The 14,121-nt window shown below is 39.5% G+C and overlaps 1 long non-coding RNA gene across 1 annotated transcript in view; it reads left to right on the forward strand.

Annotated features, from left to right (window-relative positions):
• Positions 1-14,121, forward strand: part of LOC146766235 (uncharacterized) — an 81,978-nt gene that overhangs the window by 24,587 nt on the left and 43,270 nt on the right. Inside the window, exons 2-3 of the long non-coding RNA XR_014958107.1 lie at positions 6,161-6,348; positions 13,894-13,967. This is a non-coding gene — a long non-coding RNA (uncharacterized LOC146766235). The remainder of the gene's footprint in view (positions 1-6,160; positions 6,349-13,893; positions 13,968-14,121) is intronic.

A 14,121-nucleotide genomic window follows, 5' to 3' on the forward strand; every position in this document is an offset into this window, starting at 1 on the left:
GATCCAGTGTTTGTAAACAACACAATGATAAAGCTAATCTGGAGGAATGCACACATGAACTGTGTTCTGTTCAGCCAGGAGCTTGCTAATAACTTTCTAAAATTGTGCTCCAGCATTAATTGAAATCATAAATCCCAATCACATTCAAAGCATAACTACTGTATGCCAGAGGCTCACTTCAGTTCTTAATCACACTCTTCAGGGGATTTTCTTGCTGCTCCCTCCTTCCCTCAGGAGTGGCCATATTTATTATTGCAGTTCAAATACCTGGAGATATTTCAGTTGAAAAGCCATATAACATCTCTCTAAGCATGTCAATACGTGTTCAGCTTAATATGAATGTCGGTGCCATTCCCACAGGAGAAAAGTAAAAAATGTCAGGGAAATATATTTAACTTGATTCTGCACAGAAGCCTGCAGATATCTTGTATCTAAAGAATATTTAAATTCTGTTTTGTTAAGACAGGATACTTACATTATGCAGTGGAGCAGCCAGGAGGTTATAGTCTCCACTAGACAATTTGCCAGACAAGAAAGATGGCTTAGCTGCAATGTTGACAGCTTTATTCTTGTGGCTTTGGCAGAAAAATAGGCAAAAAGATTGCAGAGGCGGCAGGATAGAATACGACGTGTAAGTTCAGAAAAATATTAACTGGTTGTAAAATGAGTGGGTGGATGCACTAAAGGTGGTGGCATTTCAGTTATATAACAACTTATTGCAACATTTTTATGGGCAAATTATGCTCTTTTTCTGTGCTGTAATTTTGCATCTGCTGCCCAGCTCCAGTGGAGAGGGACAAAAATGTTTATTTGGAAGAAGGAAAGGGCAGTAGCCATTCATCATAATCCCCTGAATCATCCCACTGGCCCCAGTGAAGATCCCCCTGAGAATTTTATTCTGTTTCTAATATATTATACGCTGAGATTTTGCAGATCTGCTTCTATTTCCTCAAGCAGCCACTTGAATAAAGGCCCTGCAAACACCCCTGAGCTGAACGTGTGTTTAGGAGCTATAATGTGATGCTGAATGTTGGGCACAGCAGGGGAGTGGACATGCCAAGGTGGTCTCCACAGGGGTTAAAGTCATCATCTTTTTGGCTGATGAAAGCTGGTGCAGCTCCACAGCCACGTTCTTGGGCCATCCCATTCTCCTGAGCGTGGCAGAGCCAATTCCCCACAGAGCAAATTCAAAGGTGTGCACAGTGGTGGGTGCACTCAGGGGTTTGTTCCCTCATCCTACACATGGCTCTAAATCAAAATTTCTCAGCAATCCCTTGTGCACATCATGAGGAACCTCCCTGGCACTGTGGTCTCTATTCTAAAGAGCATTAGTCTCAAATAAAAGGAAATAAAATAAATGCGATTACTCCCACTTCAGAACTGGGAGCAGATCCTCATTTTCCTTTTCTTCTCCTTTTCACAAGTGTGGAGGCTTTTAGTGGAGGACCCTTGGAGCAGCTGTAAAACTTTACGGGGAAAATTGTTTTGTCTTTTCTTCAGCTGGGGCCCCCAGAGATAAATTTTATGCACTGAATAAACAGGATCTTGGAGCACTCCATAGCCCAGTCTGCTGCATTGTGCAATATCCAGAGGAATAATCTCTACAACTTTGGAATGAGTCTAAGTTGTTGCTCCAAGTCCAGGATTTCAAGAGCCAGCAGTACCAGTTCAGTCCCCTGGAACTTAATCTTTAGCTTCTCAGTGCTACTCAGTGCATCCAGCTTGATTATCCCAAGATAATCGTATTTTGGGATGTTTTCCTGATGATACGTTTTCCTAGGATAAATTGAATAGGCAAGGCTTTCCAAACAAGAAAAAATATATACATGATTTGGAGTGGGATAACGAAAACCCCTGGGTGGTGAGATAATTCAGAGTTTTGTAACTTAATGTAAAGGATTCCCTTAAAATTGGGTCACAGAGGTAAGTGTGGCAAACCTGAAGACAAGAGCAGGGATTTATTCACCGGGCTGCACACATTCCTAAATCCAGAAGGTGACAATCTCCTCAAAGGCTCTGTGTTTTTCTGTCTTCAAGGATTCAAAGGCTGTGTGGGGATTTACTACAGAAGGCATAGGTAAGAAATAATGCAAGAGCCAAGGTTCAGTGACCAACACAGGAGAAAACAAAATCAAAACCACCACCACCACCATGGGAAAAATTGAATGAAATATAAACTAGGAGACCAGGGACAATTTATACTAAAAACTGAAGAAAAAAGAAACTAAAATAGAAGCTTGAAAATTGTCAACAGAGTAAAAGAAAATACCAAAACCAATTCCTACAGCTAGAGAGAAGGGTCTGTCTGCTTTGATGTAGCTCAGTTCCCAGGAGGGTGGGAGGCCTGGTGAGGAGCAGCTGATGGGGGATAACTGCCTAGAAAATAGGTTTGTTTTCCCCTCTGGAAAACATGGAGCTTTTCCTCCAAAACCAAAACATTTTTTGCAATTAAAAGAGACAAAATATTTCCAGTGTACTTTCAGTGGAAGAAATCTGGTGGGTTTGAGATAAATTTTTGTTAAGAAAAGTCATACAAAAATGTTTTCCAAAAAATATTGACATAGATCCTCTGGGAACTGAGCTACTGACAGAGTAAATATGAGAATGGAACAGAGCTTTCAAGGAGAAAGAGCACCAAAGGTCATTTTCCTGGTGCCAATCTCCCTGATATCATTCCAACCAACCACCTGAACCAGGCTTTTCTTGATTGCCACAAGAATTTTATAGTCTGGAGTAAACTTATTTACTGAGCTCTTCTCTGTGTTTTCTACACCAGTGTTTTTTGGTTTGAACATATTTCCATTGCATGAACATTTTATTTCCCATTTTTACCAGTATGCTGTGTGCAGTTTGGCTTATAGAAACTTGTTTTTTTCAATAAAACATCTACAGAATGTTATTGCCAGGCATTTAATGGAGCATTTTTACAGTGATGGAGTTTTGTCAGAAAAGCAGCAATTGATTATGTCTGTGTGTAAACCTGATGGGTGTGAATACTTCTGCCCTGTCACACAATAAAAAGAGCATTTGAACTTCTCTGTGAGGTAAACTACTCACAGCAATGGCTATTTTAGCAGATACATGGGCTTGAATTTCTCCATAAAAACCTCAGAAAACTTTCAGGGAATATTAGACATTTTTGCCCCTCCATTCATCTTCATGCAGCTCGAGTGCTTGCTGTGCAGTTGGTATAATTTTTTAGCAGTGTTCAAGACCAATTCCCAAGGGAGAATTTTCCCCTCAATTATTCTGTGTGTGTCCAAAACAAAAGAAGAAAAAATATTCTATAACCAGTGAAGGAAGCTGTGGCAGGAGTGCCTTTTTTCAGGGGTTATCACTTTTTATTCCTGTGCCTTACAAAGATTTGTTCCTCTAAATGAGGTTAACTGCACCTTTCATGATTTTACAGCTGTTCTGAAGCTGTAAATTCTGGGATTCTGAGATTATGAGATACTCAAGGAACAGAGTAGATCCAACCAAGAAAATCTCTAGAAGCCCCCTTGTGGGTCAGAAGCCTGGGCCTGCTCCCCATTCATGAAATACTTTGGTATTTAGTCCCCATATGTGAAAAAAGCAAACAAATTACACTGTGGTGTATATTCAAAATTTTCTATGTACAGCAACACAGCATATCAGTGGAAATTGTGGCTTTGTGGCTTTTCTGTGCAGATATTCAATACCTTTCTCATGTCTGCAAGGGTTTTAAAGCCTAGACTTAGTTTAAAAATCCTCAAATTCAGCTTCCTGCAGAGACTTCTGTGTTTTACATGGACTCCAGCCACTGAAAGTGCTCTGCTCAGAATGGCTCTGGGTTTATTCCTCCCCTAGTTTTGGGGTTTTTTTTTTTTTATATCATGTTATCAGTCATACCTGACACGGCTTAAACCAGGATTATCATGAAAAGAAGGCACCAGGTAAAGAGTATTTTAAGCAAAGTGGAAAGCAATGCAGAAGAGAAAAAAAAAAAAGTGATAAAAATTTTTTCAGTGGAATTCCTCCCAGGATTGTTCACTTGCAATCCCAGGGCACTGTTGCCATGTTTGCTGCATTTTTATAGACAAAAGGGGTGTTTGCAGTGTGAGCTCTTCAGCACTGGGAGGGTGGAGGTCTTTGGTTTCTGGGCTGTTTGTGAACCCAACTCATGACTCAGGGGAAATATTTTTGCTCCAGTGACCTCTAAGCTGCCTTTAGTTTATTGATTGGCTAATAGGGAAAATTGATTTTTAAGTAACTCACCAGTTCTTAGACCTGAACACAGTTGTCACTTCCAGTAAGGGTACTTTACTCCATCATATAAGTTGTCTCAGTCATCAATTCATTCTGGATGCTGCAAAAGGCAGGGGTGTGCCAAGAGGTTTGGCAAGGAGCCCAGACACAGCAAACATAGCCCAGAAGAGTCCATGGATAAAATGTGTTTAATATTATGTTACGCCTGTCATGCATGCTCTGGCATTGGCAGAAAACAGCTGGCTGTGCCTAAGGGGCAGTGGGCTGAAAATCAGGAAATTCAGGCACTGTCAGGGACAGACACCAGGGAATACCAGAGGAAGAATTCTGAAGTGAAGTGTTTCACCTACAGGTCAGACATTCTTGCCCTGAGACCTTTAAAGCTGAAGTAAAGAGGCAGCTGGAGATGTAATAAACAGAAATATTGGTCTGAACTGGACCTATTGTAATTTTAGCATCAACAAGCTGAGCTGGGAGATTTCACAGGTAGAATTGTTGCATCATATTTCATAAATGTCCTGCAAGATCCAAGTTCAAGGGTTCCAAGTCTCAGTTCCCTGCTTGTTCTCATCTCACCTCTACCCTTGGGAAGTGCCAGCCAGGCTGAAGAACGGGGTGACTGAGGTAGAAGACACTGTTTAGTTTTTTATTGTTGTTTTGTTTTCTATGGGGAAAAAAAAAAAAAAAAAAAAAGTGATTTTGGCTTCATCTGAAATAATCAGTTTGCCCAAAGCAGTGTATTTTTATCTTCTGCCTGTTTAATCAAAACAAATAATTAAATTTTGCAGAGGAAAAAAAAGTAGTCTTGAAATAGAAAATGAAGGAGCATCAGCTAGAAATGGCAAACTGAAACACGAGAAGAGCAAAGTGAAATGCATTCCATTAAAAAAAAAACCACTAGAACTAAAGATTCCAAATTTTTCAGAAACATCTTTTTCCTTGGTTTAATTGAAAATGTTTCTCTGTGTCAAACCAAACTGGTGAGTAGCTCTGTGCTCTCCTTTCAAACTCATTTTGAAAGAAATTTTCATTTTCTAAGTGAATTTAATATATGCCATTCTTCTTTATCTGATTCTAGGTTCAGTGTATAAACATTAATGTATTTTAATTAACATAATGACATTAATAGCTTCAATTATTTGATTGAAGTGAATTGATTGTTTAGGAAAATAGCAAACTTTGCTGGGAAGGATGTTGCTATTCTGATAAGTTCAGTCCATGGAGCAGCAATTGTGTAAACCAACCATTTGGCATCATAAATATCCTAATTTTCAGGACCCCATGTCATATCTGGGTGTTAAAATATCAAAATCTATAGGTGATCTGGAGCATATAATGCAATCTCTAGCTGCTAGTATGGAAATCATAGGTTAAATTCTGCAAAACGTTCTTTGAGATGAAGAGTAAAATGTGTGTGGATGTACCAGGAACTAAAACAACAGCTGCTGATTTGGGATATCCATAAAATGTAAGTTTAATTTTAAAAAATCCACAAAATCCATAATCAGAAAGAGCCCTAGGCCCTCCATCTTGGTTCAGACGATTTTGTTCCAAGCACGGACATTTCCTGACAAACATTTTTGGACAGATTTTTTCCTCAGTACATCTGAGCTCTGTCTCCTCTCGTGACAAACAAGACTGTGAGCTGATAAAAGCCAGTCTGATGCAGTTGGCAACCTGGTGCCACAGATGAAAAGCAGCAGATGAAAACATCTGAATTTAATGAAAATCCTCCAGCAGGATCACTGGGTGTCATGCAAAGATGCTGCTGGGAAAGATGGAATGTTGGAGCTTCAGTTCAGGCTAGCAAAGTCAGAGGGTTACAGAGATCATGGTCTAGAGAAAGGATCATGACATCTTTTCATTTATACATTGGCACATGCTGAAATTTTTATTCTTGTGTGTTTTTTTCTCCTCTTTCTTGGTCTGTCAGCTTCACAGATTTTGAATTTAAACATCTTGTTGAGCTCACAGCTAGACTGCTGTGCTTCAAGAGATGAAAAGTAAAGAAAGTAAAGAAAGCTCTGAAGTATTCTCCTGGCTTTGGACCACATCTTAGCCTGTAATTTGTGGACAGAGGGGCCTGCAAGTGAGGAAAAATCATATAGCAAATATCTACAGGTAGGATGTGGTTCTATATTTACTTATAGCTGTTCTCAAATATACAGGCTGGTCTCTATTATACAAAGTGTGTGGCTCAGTGTAGCTGGCAGCATGGCAAATTTTAAAGGATACTTTTCCTTGAAAGCTGTAGATTTTGATTATATATCACAAATTTTGCTGTTATATACACAGCAGTATTCTCTGGGGGCTGAGTGGGACTGCAAATGTGTTACAAGAACATTAAAAAGTAATGTCTTACGATTGTGTCACACAAAGGAAAACTCCAAGTCATTTGTTGATAATTTTGAGAATATGTTACCTCTGAAATTGGGCATAAATGCACCTGCAATCTGCACACATTGAGTGCTCCGCTTACCCTGCAGGAATCTCACTCATTTCTCTGGGACTACTTGGGAATGAGAACACTGATCCCTGGGTGAAGAAAAGAGCCTGATTCTACTCTGAAATACAAACATTGACCTCATCACTCCTAGATCATGCTGCAGACAGATGTGACTTTACTAAAGAAAGCAAACATCCAGCCCAAGATGCTCCTTTTAATGTCTCATCTGCATTTCTTTCTTGCTTTTCTCTGATGTTTAAGAGTGTTTTATGCTCTTTGTGTGAAGTGTTGCCCTCTGTCAGAAGCAATCAGACTTGTAATAGACTGTGGGCAACTTAGCTTAGCTCCAAAAGACATCAAAAACCTGCTTTTTAAAAGACATGGTGTTTACTTGCTGGTTTAGTTTGTTCTCAATAATTCATTATCTACTATTGTCTTTTTTTTTTTTTTTTTTTTTTTTTTTTTGATCTTGCTTATTCTCAGTGGAGGGAGTTGGATGTTACCTGAAGGCAATGGTTACTGTGAGGATGTGGAATAAAGACCCCACAATGGTTTAGCCATTAAGGCCTGGAGTTTCAGATTTGGGGTTTTGCAACATTGTTCTTTTCTTTTCAGTGAAGAATATCTCTATTAAATCCATCTAAGTAGGCAAATGAGGAAATAACCACTTTTTTTTACTCCTGATTTGTGATGTTTATTAAGAGTTTTGTGTTGAGTTTCAATCTGTAACTTCATTTAAAAGTGCTAAATGCTATGAACTCTCTGAAGCATTATTGTGTGCTTTCTGTCAGAGGACCACCACTGTTTATTTTATCATGTTAAGGAAAGACAGTTTAAAATTGCATTTTACAAGAGACCATTGAACAATTTTAGGCAGGATCACTGATTAACTGGGTGGTCTGCTCTTCTGAGCTCTTGTTAGTACTGACTAGAAGTTAATATAGTTCTAGGCTCTGTGTGAGTATGCAAAAGTCAGAGATTTATAAATATTCACCTAACTATGTTTATATTACACCAACTCGCCAATTCCAAGTGAGAGCCCTGCCTTTCTCCATGGGTCAGGTCTGGCCATGGCCATAAGAGAAACACTGTTAAATAATTTATATTATTTTGATCTCCTCAAGTTGATAGGTTACATATGGCACTGTTGACTGTGCAGCATAGCTGAGCTACCAGGAGATGCTGTCCTCATATTCATATTGCATATATGAATACATGTGTGTGTGTACACATGTATTTTTATTCTATGTTCTATTTTTACATGCTGTGTTTCTCGTGTTTTGCTTGTTCCTTATTGTTAATTATATGGCTCTTGCATTATAGTGAACTTGTGTTTTGGCATCTTTTACAAGAACACATTTTCTTGTGCAGTTGTCTCTCTAAAGGTTAGAACTCCTAAATCATATTTTTCACGTCCGGTGTTCTGAATTCAGATGTACAGAGAAATACACCCCTGCTGGAAAGACACTTTAGCCATGATTTTCAGTTTTCAGATTTCCACTGTTTGTCTGCTCTCACTGACACTCAGAGTCATGGCTGGAATATCTGGCATAAACAGAACAGCAGCCCCCCTGAAGTCTCTATCTTTGTTGTCTCTCTCTACCTTCAGCATTTTGATCGAGCCAGTTTATGCATCCTGAAGACAGAAATCCCTTATGGAAGCATCTCACTTCAGCTCATTCATAATAGGCATTGATGAAACCTCTGGTTGCCTCTCCCAGCAGTCAAAGAGCCCCTGGCATCACCCAGCAGCATCTGCAGGAGCTCCCCTCTGCTCCACATCTGGGCTGTGCTGGGGCTGTGCAGGATGCAGGAGTGGAGCTGTGCCTGGGCTGGCTCTGCAGCCCTGGGACTCCATTAGGCAGCTGCCTGGTTTATCACTTTAGAAACATTTTAGCAGGGTGTAATATCCTGAAATTAAACCTCTCTTGCTGCTCGATGCATTCTCATTCTCCAAGAAACTCAGCCTCGGTGGAAAATCCAAACAAATGCAAGTTGCAGGAATCTCCTTTCCCTGGAGCAGGCAATCTCAGTATCTGTGTAGCTCTGGAGAGCTTTGTAGGCTCAGTTTTACTGAGCTACATCAGCATTTCATCCCCTTTGTGTTTCTGTAGTTCCAGTCTGGCATTCAAGTACTTCCTCCAGCAGATTAATTGCACAGGAAATATCAAAGAGATTCCTCTAAATCCAGAGTACATGTTTTAACCGAAAGTGAATACATAACATTCCTGCTGTGTTTCTTTCTGTATATAAATGTGCTTCCTACTCAGAAGGTTTTCAATAGGTATAGCTGTGTTTATCACGTCACTGCAAAGTTTTGATTTGGAAAAGTATGTTTAGACCTTCAAGTCCAAGTTTTTTGTTGAGATGAACACAAGATGGAATAACATCAAAGCACCTTACTCAAGAACTTCATTGGATTCCTCTCTGGAGAATAAAGGGTGCCAGGAAGTGGTTTCAGTCTGATTTAGTAAAAGGTCATACTTGTTCTTTTCTGACAAACAGAGATTTAAACCCAACACATAAAATTATCTCCATTGCTCACACTAAAAACCCCTAATGTCTGAAGATGTCTTGAAATCTGAATAAAAGCACAATCCACCAAAGACTGGAGGTACAAACTGAAACACACACCTGCTAGGACTGAAGGACTGTTCCCATCACCTTGTCTGCAAAACCCTGTTCTCTCCTTTATTTCTTAGCCATGTGAGGACCTCAAAAACATCTCCCATGATTGCCCCAAAAAGAATCTGTCTGTTTGGAGGCTGCCACATTTTGGCTATCTGCAAACTGTGGGATTGAACTCACAGATCTCACGCAAACCTCTTTTTCTTTCCATCCCTCAGCAAATCCAGTTCAGGTATTGACTTTGGTTTGATTCCACACTGACTTAAAGGGAAGCCAGGTTTGGGTCAGACAACACCATCAGGATTGCAAAAGCATCATCATATAGCAAATCCCAGTTTTGCAAAGTCTGTTCATTGCCTTACTGGGTCCTGGTTTTCCCCTGGAGTGTGTCTGGAGCTCACAAGATCACAATCCTCATGCCAAATGCTTTCTGCCTCACGTAGCACCTCCTGTAACACTTTATTCTTGTACCACAGGAATGCAGCTGCTCATTAATAAAAAAGCTGTATTGTGGTGAAGGGGGAGGCTGCTCTGACACCACCTCTACAGTGCTGAAGTTCAAGTGAGATAACTAGAGGTCTTCCTGATTTACCATGCTGGATATAAGGGAAAAACCTGAAAGAACTAGGGGTTTGTTTCTGACATGGGAAAGCCACGGTCTTAAATTAATAAAAATGAGTCTTGCCAAACAACCTCTAGATGGCTCTTGAGGCTTGCTTTGTCAATTAGCAAGTACCTGAAACAAGTCTGCATCAGTCTAGAAAAAGATTTTCCCATTAATGTATTACTTCTTCTTGCAAGAGATGAAACCCTGGAGTTTTCTGAACACAGTGGGAAAGCCTCCTTTGGTTTTATCAAAAGCAGCGAGACCCCCTCAGCTGAAGAGAGGAAAAATTCTTGTTGTCTTTCTAGCCAGAGAGTCCTGATTGTGGATTCCACCTGGGCATATTCTGCTGTAGTTGCTTCATATTTATTCCCTCAGGTGTGCAAATTACCACTCTTGATTGAAGATTCTCAGGTAATAACAGGAGCAGCCACCCATTTCCCTAAGCAGAACTGCTTGGAAGTATCCAATTTACCTGGTTTTCAGAAATTCCTTCTAGAAGGGTACATCCCTTTTTCATATTTCAGAGGGCATCTGGTGCTTGTTGATGATTCACAAAGGAGTAGGGAAGAAGGGTGAGGAGGGAAGGAGGAAAAACTGTTCATAGTTTTGAGGCAAATCATCAATCCATGCTTCATCTAAAACTAATCGTGGGAGTTGCTGCTCCAAGTATTACTGAGCAGATCACACTGATACTTGTGATATTTTGATATTTGTAATTCAAAGGGCCACAAAGCAAACTGGGGAGTAAAATCTGTTAGTAACTTGGATCTGTCAAACAAAAAAATATTTCTACCAAAAAGTGCAATGCACAACTGAGAGCTCACATGCCTCCTATAGAGTTTGCTCTAGCACAAGGATTAGTTATTTCTATAAACCAGATGTGATAAGAGTTAGATACTTAACTTCAATACTAACTGCTTGTAATTAATTTCTCTTCTGGATTAAAATTTCATCATGAAAATTCTAGGGCAGAGCAAATATTTCTTCCTCCTCTAACCAGATTAATGGTCAAAATATTAAAAAAAATATTTGCACAGATTTATAACATTTAGTTGGAAAACCTAATAGTGCTTTCAAGATAAAGAAAAGTTAAAAGATGATGCCTGCAACAAAAATATATGTGTGCTTCTTCCTTTATGTAGTGAGAAATGATAAACTGTTTACTAACACACTGAGGTTCTCCAGAGCTAAAAAACAATGGGTGGCATTAACATTAATCAAGTACCATGGAGCAAAGAATTCAATACATTTGTTATTGCAATTTGTGGGTTTTAAATTAAGAAAACCTGTAAAATATTTATAAGGTTAAATAAAATACAGAAGTGGCCAGCAGAGACAGCTACAGTAATTTCCTGTAGTTTTGGGGGAAAAAATAAAAAAAGGTCTTTAGATGTCAACGTTCCACTTCAATTAGGGGGACAGATCTTAGACTGTAACTCAGCTGCTGTCCACAGTGGTGGAATGTGTCTCTGGACAACAATTAACTTTTCCCCTGTGAATATACCTATACACTCTTTGGCACAAAAGCCATGTATAGAACTCTTCTTTTTTGGAAAACTTTTGATGAGAGGGCTGTTTTTGAACAGAGAAGGATGTAGCACTTGACCACCTTCTATGCTTGGACTTCAGCTCTCATCCACCAAAGAGCCTGTGCCTGTTGTTATTGAGGGCTGAGTATGCTGAATGTGAGGAAATATCACAAAAGATACTGATAATATACTTAAACTAGTGATAAACTACTGAACAAACTCATAATCTGCAAGTATCTTTTGAAATAAACTTGTTCTGGATTATCTCCAGCTGGGAAGATTACCCAAGATGATCTGGGAGCAGCTATCTGTGCTTAAAACTGAAATTCATGTTGGCATTAATATTTTGGCTTTATCTAAAAAGCATTGTGTCTTGCTAAAGCATGAGTTTCATTCTTAAAACAGCATACAGGATTAGCCAGCAGATGCTCACTGAGAACAGAATCTCAATTTTTCAAATATTGGGAGAACAGTGTGCCTGGGACCAATTTATAGAAATTCACTCCAATGTCACATTTTTTTTAGAGGTTATTTAAATAGGTATAAAAAAAAATAAAATCATGTAACCACAGAGCAATAACATGACCTGCAGATTACAAGGTAATTAAATTTGAGGCTACCAAGTGCAGTGCTCCAGGAATAATTTACCTCGTGGTGTGGGGAGCTGAGATGTTCTGATGTTTCTTGCTAATGCAAAATGAATAAGCATTGGGAGCTGCAGCCTGCCAGGGCGAAGGAATTAAGGAGCTCCCCACCTGTATCTTTCACTCCTGAACACTTGTGATGACAATCCAATTTGGAAAGCAGCAATAACCATGTGGTAACTGTCTTTAAGAGGCACTTACTATGTCATTTTATGGTCAGTGAAATGATGGTGTAACTGATTTGAGGCAAGCTGCCTTCATTAGGTGGCTGTCACCTCCACAGAGACCTGGGTGCATTTTGCTGCTCACTGGTACAGTTGATTCCTGCCTTGAGCCAGGTGTAAAGGAAATGTGAAGAGCTATTTGATAAAGGGTTTAGACAAGATTTAGGCTGTGCTGTTAATTTCTAGGTGAGTAATCCAATCTCTTCCCCTCATTGCCCTAGGAAAAAAGACACTGGAAGTGAGGGTTTTGGAACATAAAGATGTGCTCCCATGAAAGGAAGAGCTGAATCAACATAGATATATTACTCCATTTGGTAAAAGATACTTGTTTTTTCACTTCTGATTTGCCTCTGGTCAGGGACTGAATGGAGAGATGAGTCCAGTTAAAGTAAAATGAAGATGAAGGTGATTACACTGATTTGCTGTGATGCGCTCCTAGCTCAACTACATTTCATTGATTAACTGACAACTTAAATAAACAGCAGTTCAAGCAGATGCATTTAAATAGGAAATGTTATTTTAAACTTAAAAATGTGGAGTCTTTGATTGTAGATTGCTGATACCATGTGTTTGCTCAGGCTAGAGCAGTTGGTGCTGAAGCCACTGCTTAATGTCCACGGAACAAAGTGATGCTGTCTTTGACATCTGGATTCAAGAACAGCCAGTGGCCAGGTTTTTAACTCTTCCCCAAACTCAATGAGACTTATTTGAGTTTTAAGTGCTCTGCTGGCTGCAGGTGTTTCCTGTATCTGGGGCAATGGATATTTTTAGCTTTTTCATTGTTTATGTCTTTGCCAGTGTGTCCCTGAGAACAGATGAGAGCATCCCGAGTGCTCCCCCCTGTGCAATCCTAAGGATACATTTATGGCAGTGCTCATGAACTCCTCCCCAAAGATGAAGTGGGGCTTTTGCACATTGCAATTATTAATCTTCCACAGCTGGATGGTTTCTGTCTAGCTTTGAGCTATCACTCAGCTGTGCTGGTGGAGGCTGAGTGCCTTTCCCTAAACCTTGAAGCTGTAAATGTCAAGAATGTGTAAACCCAAGCTGCAATCTGCAGTTACTTGACAACTCTTACAATTAAAACTCAAAATAATTTTGATGTAAGTGTATCAGAAGCTCCTGAATGAGAGTATCCTTATCAGGAAAGTCAGGCAGTCTGCATTTTGAAACGTGTTCCTAGACTCTATTTAACACTGGCACTTCCAATCCTATCAGTTCAAGTTCAATGATAGCTGGACATGAGCATGTGTGAGTTCCTCTTGTCATGAAAAATAATAGAGAACTCCTAGAGGTAAAAATGACCCTCATTTCACTGTGTGCAAGACACACAGAAGCACTGAAAAACCTAAAAATACTGATTGAATTGTTGCAATGATGCATTTCCTGTAGTCTCCTGGAAAACAAGTAAACAGTGCTGTGAGAAGCAAAACCAGTGTTTCCAGAAATACTAAGCTGTTCCTCCATGTACAATGACAGAAATGTGACACATATTTTACATATATGTATATAAAATATCAATGTATACATCAGACCTTTTTATTGTGATGTTTGAGATTTTAAGACGTTTTGTGGGTATTTTTTGTAGTGCTGCTAGAAAAATCCAGCAGCTGGCCAGCTGTCTTTTCAATGTTCTGAAGATTCCCAGCTGATGTTGGAAAGGTAAGACAAAGGGAAGATAAAGCAATGTGAAACTCAGCACTGCATCCCACTGTTCCCTGCTGGTTTCTGTTTGAGACCACATACTGAAAGACAAAAACATTGTTTTCTTCTTTTCCTGAAATGGGAAATCTTTTGGTTTACTTCTGATTTACAG

The sequence above is a fragment of the Lonchura striata genome, chromosome 12 (genome assembly GCF_050655825.1).
Source record: "Lonchura striata isolate lonStrDom1 chromosome 12, ASM5065582v1, whole genome shotgun sequence".
Lineage (NCBI taxonomy): Eukaryota > Metazoa > Chordata > Aves > Passeriformes > Estrildidae > Lonchura > Lonchura striata.